Genomic DNA, 6,673 nt, shown 5'->3' with positions numbered 1-6,673 from the left:
AATCAAACCACAAAAGCCCCCGGTAATAGCACACATTGTCATTTTAAGATTTTGGTTTTTGTACAAATTAAACAAACTAGATATAATGTGTTCATTATTAAGCTTCAGAAATGATGGTGGGCAAACTTTGTTACCTCAGGACGTGAGCCGGGCTAGCTGTTTCCACCTGTCTCCAGTCTTGATGCTAAGCTAACTGCCTTTTAGGTCATGTATTGTTGAAATACATGATCCATTGGCTTTAGCTTCATTTAAGTGAGAGCAAGACAGAGAGAGAGAGATGCAGTGCAATATGTGTAGATTGACTAAAAAAGGCCTTCAGGCAGCAACTGGCCCACTGTGCCCAGCTTAACATAGGCTGCCATTTTACAACCACACCTCTCAGCATTTTGATTTTAATACTCTTCCTCTCTTTCCCTCTTTCCCCTGTGTTTTTCTTACACTCTTATATGTTTCTCTTGTTACAAAAAGCTCAGTATTCCTTTTATTTGTCTTTAAATTCTTACACTACCTGTCACATGTTTCCTTTTTACTCATGTATTACTCAAACTGGAAAGAGAGTTCCAGTATACCTAATGCGGGGGGGGGGGCAACAACAAATGCTGGCCTAACTAGTTTAGCAAGTATCCTATTTCTCACAATGACAAATTAATTTCTTTGCAAATTAAATTGAGGAACCCTCCCTTGATAATTCCCAAGGAAATTGAAGATGTTTTTTAAGAATGAAATAAAACAGCAAATCCTTCTACATGAGAAAAGTAAATCGAATTAGCAGCTCAGCAAAATAAAGATAGGCTCAGAAATTAGGAAGAAATAAAGAGTCTGAATATGAAGCTGAGTAGAGAGGTCGCTACTGAAGAGGATTAGGGTCCAACAGAGATTCAGAGAACGGAAGAGGAAAAGAGAGAAACACTGGAAACAAAAAACAGCCTTGTCTATTACAGGATGTGCTATTTTCCTGCAGGCAATGGTGAGGCAGCGGTAAAAGACAATAATAAAAGTGTGGGAGAGGGCAGGAGATGGAGGATGGGGAAGAAGAGTAAAGGGGAGAGAGTAGGAAAAAAACAGCACCCAGACAGAGACAAAGTGAGTGGCAGGCAACGGCACGATGCTGTCTAGGATCAGGCTGCTCAGATCCACTGACATTTACAAAGTGGCCAATCGCTCCTTGCCATCCTCCCCTTGAAAAGTTCAAACGCACACAGATCCACAGAGAAAATGCTACGGCGTGTGGATTAACGCACTCTCTCACATCTCTCTGCAGGCCTCCCTTTCATCTTCGCGTGTTACGGCTGTCACTCTGTTTGTCTGTCTCCTACCTGTGTCTATATCTTCAGCAACAAAGAACACATTTACAGTCTGATTCAAAAACATAGTAAAACTTTATCTGTGTGTGTGTGTATTGTGAGTTTGTGTGTTGCTGAGCTGTAGACAGGTAGGAAGAGAGGTGTAGGAACCGAGGGTGGGGAAAGGCTGCTGGGACAGGCCTAATTAGAGTTGAGCAGTCGCCCAGATTTTGGCCAAGCAAGGAAACTCCCTGCCACTACCACCTACATGCCATCTACCCCCCACCGCTTCATATACTCCACCCACACACACACACACACACACACACACACACACACACACACACACACACACTTGCTGACATATGCTTGTGATACTTTGGCTAGCTCAATGGCTGGGAGGAGACACCGAATGCACTTCCTCTGACCGCAGTGTTTTTCTTGTTTTTGTGCTGGAGCAGAGGAAAACTGATGTTGTTTCTGTTTTTTCTCTCTTAATAACACCCTCTAACAATATTTCTCTTCTCCTTGTTTACAGTTTTAAATGAAACTTTCAGTCTATTTTCAGTTTTTAGTCACTAGCAGAACACAAGGGTAAAAAGAAGGGAATGACATGCAACAATGCTCTCCAGTGAGAAACAAAGTCCATTTAACCCCCAGGCCACCACGCCCCTAATTCTATTTTAAAATAACATGCATGTAGGCAATAGGTTAAGGGGGCACTCGGTTCTATGCTTTAACACTAGAGCAAGCCTGTCACAATATTGTCCGGGTTGAACTTTACACTACAATGAACTAATAGGAACAGATAGGCACCAGGCTATACTACATGTCTCACAATACAATAAACAATAAAGCAAAACTATATACCTCTTGCTGTACAGTGGGCACTGTGTCCACAAGTGGTAATTGAATGTCCCTTCATTTCCCAAGATTCTCATTTTGTGTTGCTTAAAAACACTATAATTAGAAGACCTGAATGAGAGCAAGTAGAGTGGGAACAAAAGCAGGAAATAATAAACATGTCCCTTTGAGAGGCACAGTGTTTCCTTCTTGTTTCCCTGTTGTGATAAAACCACTGACAAGTTTATCTGCGATATGGCACAACGTAGTGTGACAGTAGCAAAACTAGAAAATACTCATAAAGTCCGCAAACAGAAAAGGAGAGTAATGTTTGCTAATAGCTAGCTACCATTAGCTACCACAAGCTACAAGGTGTGAGAATCACCAGACGCCTCCCGATACGATATCATCACGATACTTATGCCACAATACGATATTATTGCTAATTTAAACATAATGCAATATTCTGGAATATATTACCTTTTTTACCAACTTCTAATTTTTCCCAATTTCAAATTATGTCCCCAAAAGGAAACTTTTTCAACATCTGTTTCATCTAAAAAGATACATTTCTCTATTTGTTCAGCTCACTTCGGTTTTATTGCGGCAAAATGGCATTATCAAGCAGACAAACTGACCATTACATACATAATAAAAGATCGATACATGGCGCCTGTGTATCAATACAGTATTGCCACTGAAAATATTGCGATACGATGCTGTATACATTTTTTCCCCCACTCCTACAAGCTACTGGTCAGATCAGACCAGATAAGGCTGTGGCAGCTAAAACTCAGAGTAAATTGAATAATAATAGTAAAGGCAATTTTAAATGAAAGAGAAAGACATATTATTTATGCCTCAAAGATTTGTATACCTTTGCTTAAATTAATAATACAAACAGAATTTACCATCTCATCTATCAATGCACAAGAGCTCACAATGATATGATTTTGAATCTACAAGGATGATAAAATAAAGTATTCAGTCCTTTCAGAATGTTGTGTCCTTTTTTTGAGATTGTTGAGGCCCAAAATGCCTGATTTCGCGGAAGCTTTTGTAAAAAATTTAGATAAAAGTTGCAATGTTTTTTGTATTTTTGTTGCAATGAAGTTGCGAGAGACAAAAAAAAAAAGGTTTAGATTTTTATTTGTATAGTTCTTGTTTTGGTGAGAATAAAATTATTCTGGGCAGTGGCCGGGTTAGCTCAGTTGGTAGAGCAGGTGCACACATATTAAGGTTTTCTCTTCAATGCAGCGGCTGCGGGTTCGACTCTGACCTGCGGCCATTTGCTGCATGTCATTCCCCCCCGTTTTCCCCTTTCATGCATTCATCTGTCCTTTCAAATAAAGGCCTAAAATTGCCCCAAAAATAACCTTTAAAAAATGATTTATTAGTTTTCCTAGTAACCTTACCAAAAAAGCTCAGGATGTTGCATATGTTGGTATAATAGGAAAATGGTTGGTGTATTTTAGACAAAAAACAATAATTTATTGAATTAAACAAATTTGAACATATGTGTCAGTGGCTTGTTAATCTTTACATTGTTAGTTCATTTCCTAACCGGGCCTGGGGCACACATGTATACGGTTTGATAAAGTACTCATTTGACTTTAACGTATCATTGCACTTACAATAACAAATGTAGCTGTCCTCAACTTAGGTCTTCCTGTACGTCTCGTCTCTGTTTTTTTTCCTGCGTTTGTGTGTGTGTGCGTGTGCCAGTCGCGGGGGGATCTGAGCAGCAGCCCCGCCAGCTGCAGGATTGAAACAGCAGCAGCATTCAGCGATTTCAGAGTGAAAAACCGTTACAGCGGAGTTTGTTGTTAAAATGTAGACAGGTTGGGCGCCCTGACAGCTCAGTTGGTAGAGCCGGAGCCCATATATAGAGGTTTAGTCCTTGACGCAGTGGGCCAGGGTTCGATTCGGACCTGCAGCATGTTATTCCTCCCTTCTATCCCCTTTCAAATCTTCAGCTGTCCTGTTATTAAAGGCCCAAAATGCTCCAAAAATAATCTTAAAAAAGAAAAACCGTATACAGGTTGGCAGGATGGTCTGAAATGTCTTTCGCTGTACGTTTTGTTGGTAAACGTGAGATGTTCTTGTCACACACATCTTGTCTTCATATAAAGAAACTTTGGTGACAAACGTGTTACGTCAACCCGTTCTCATTCCCGCTTGGTCATTGGCTCTTAGAGTCACATACTGATACCAAGTCTGGCACGTGGTACTGCTGGGATTGGTGGAAGTCACAAAAAACTCCGGTTATTGGTCAAATTTGAGGTGAATGAGGTGAGGAAATTGCGAGTTGCACCAAATTCACGGTGATTGGTTGAATTTGGGTGAATTGTTGCGATCACAAACAGACAAAAATATGCAAGTACCATAAACAGGCAATGACTTTGTTTTAGGGCCTTAACTGATGATCTCTCTAGCTATGGGGCTTGACCTTTCTCTGTTCTTCGTCTCGCCTGCACCACATGCAGCCCAAAGCGAATCAGCGTACAGAGATGATGGTCTGCCTGCCCTCTTCATCACCTCTTAATCAGAGTGCTGGCACAGACTGGCCAGAATTGGATCAACCTCAGGGACCCCTGCTGCTGCTTTCCTTCCAGAGGTCAGCCTCACATCACTGCTCTGTCTCCGAGACAGCGGCACTCGCTCTTAAATGAAATCTTATTTCTCCCTCTTCCGGTCCCTCTTTGTCTTTATCTCCTGCTGGCTTGATGTATTAACCCGGGCATGATCTTTTGCAGCTCATACCAGAGTTACTGGAGTTCTCGCTCTTTATTCTGAGCATTGCTCAAGTTTTGCGTAAGACGTTAGTCTAGACAGAGTTTTATAGTCGATATTTCCAAGACCAAAATTTATGATTAATGATTAACAAAACAAGCGGTTCTTTTGACCACAGGTAAAACATAGCATAGTTCTCTTGATTGGATTCGATTGCAGGAAAGCTGCAGTGTAAACAACACTGATTGCACATTGTCTGCAGGAACTCTTACTTAGTGTCCAAGATTAGGGGTTGTTTCACCTTTCAAGGGCTTGTAAACAATAGAAATCAGAAAATTAAATAAATAAACCTAACAGCTGCCAAGAATAAGTTTTCCCAACAAAGATCATAATGTATTTTTCATACAAATGGATCTTGCCAATTTTAAAACTCATTTTATTGCACAGAATCAATTAACTCATCTAACAGCAGTTACTCATTTTAATTGTGCCAAGTTTACAACAACAGTGTGACGTACAACTACAGTAAATTAAAATTACAAGAGAGCATTCTGAGTACTTCAGTACTCCCTGGAGCCAGACTACTGCGTATCACTTTGTGAATGTACGTCTAGTAACAACCAATTGAAATGCTCACAGGCATTTTATTCCAGTTATGTTGTAATGTTTGGTTTAAATCCCCAAGCTTTCTTTGGACATTGCCTTCATGATGTGATTGTTATACCGTTTTATTTTCAGCCCAGTTTATATTAGATGTACAGTATGTATATACAATACCACTGAACCCCATAGTGTCACAGATGACCCTGATATATCCACCAAAGACCAACTTGACCATGTATTAAGTGGTATTTTCTGACACTGATTTCATGCTATAGAATGTGTATGTATAAAAATGCTACAATATGAAGTAGGTTTGAACACAAACTAGGCTCACTCTACATTCAAATTGTTTCTAGTTTAAACAGGGTAATATTCTTCTTTCATGTCCTACAGACTTGAAGAGTTTGGCCTCTGAGTTTTCACCGTGACAAGCTGGCATAGAGGATGTCAACACGCTGACAGGGATTCATGACGTGTGTCTTTGGTTTCACTTGGCTGGCCACACACACCCACCCACCCACACACACACCCACACACACACACACACACACACACACACACACACACACACACACACACACACACACACACACACAGAGACAATCACAATGTGTCAGGACACAAAAGGCATTCAAGTGTGAATTTACTGTATGTTTTCATCTTCCTGTGTTCCATCCCATGTTTGTATATCTAGTGTGTTAGTGCATGTGTGTCTTTCCATTCCCAGTGAGGGTCTTTGTGTTTGGGCATTGGTGCTCAGTTAACCTTGTTGGCATGAGCTCATACCTTCACTGTGTACAGTGAGCACATGAAGGAAGCATCAACAATAGGTTTCAACAACCACAAACCCACAGACACACATATAATGTAAAGACCTGCTTTCCCGTCATCCAATATGTTGCACATGCTTTGCTCCTGAATCATCCCCCTCAGGTATGTAAGCTCTTCATTAAATCTGTGGCAATCAGAGGAGGAAAAAGTACTGCTCCTCGTAAAGAGAATAGATTACTTCCCCCATCTTTCACAGAAAGCTGTTTGCTAGAGTAGACACTCTCCTCCATTTTCATTAGCAGCTTGACTACTATATATTTTCCATATAATTGAGGTTGGAACCTTATGCACTGTAATGGGGCTTTCCATAACAGTCTTTTAAAGTGAAAGCCTGCCATCCTTGAGCACTGTGCGATATGAGCTTGTGTTGTGTGGTGTGT

General features: G+C 40.6%; 1 protein-coding gene across 2 annotated transcripts in view; it reads right to left on the bottom strand.

Annotated features, from left to right (window-relative positions):
• The window catches only part of pacrg (PARK2 co-regulated), a 130,995-nt gene that overhangs the window by 21,336 nt on the left and 102,986 nt on the right, over positions 1 to 6,673 (bottom strand). The gene's annotated exons all lie outside the window — the stretch shown is intronic.

The sequence above is a fragment of the Etheostoma spectabile genome, chromosome 20, assembly GCF_008692095.1.
Source record: "Etheostoma spectabile isolate EspeVRDwgs_2016 chromosome 20, UIUC_Espe_1.0, whole genome shotgun sequence".
NCBI lineage: Eukaryota > Metazoa > Chordata > Actinopteri > Perciformes > Percidae > Etheostoma > Etheostoma spectabile.
The sequence above is the reverse complement of the archived record's forward strand: the minus strand, read 5'-3'. Positions and strand labels throughout refer to the sequence as shown.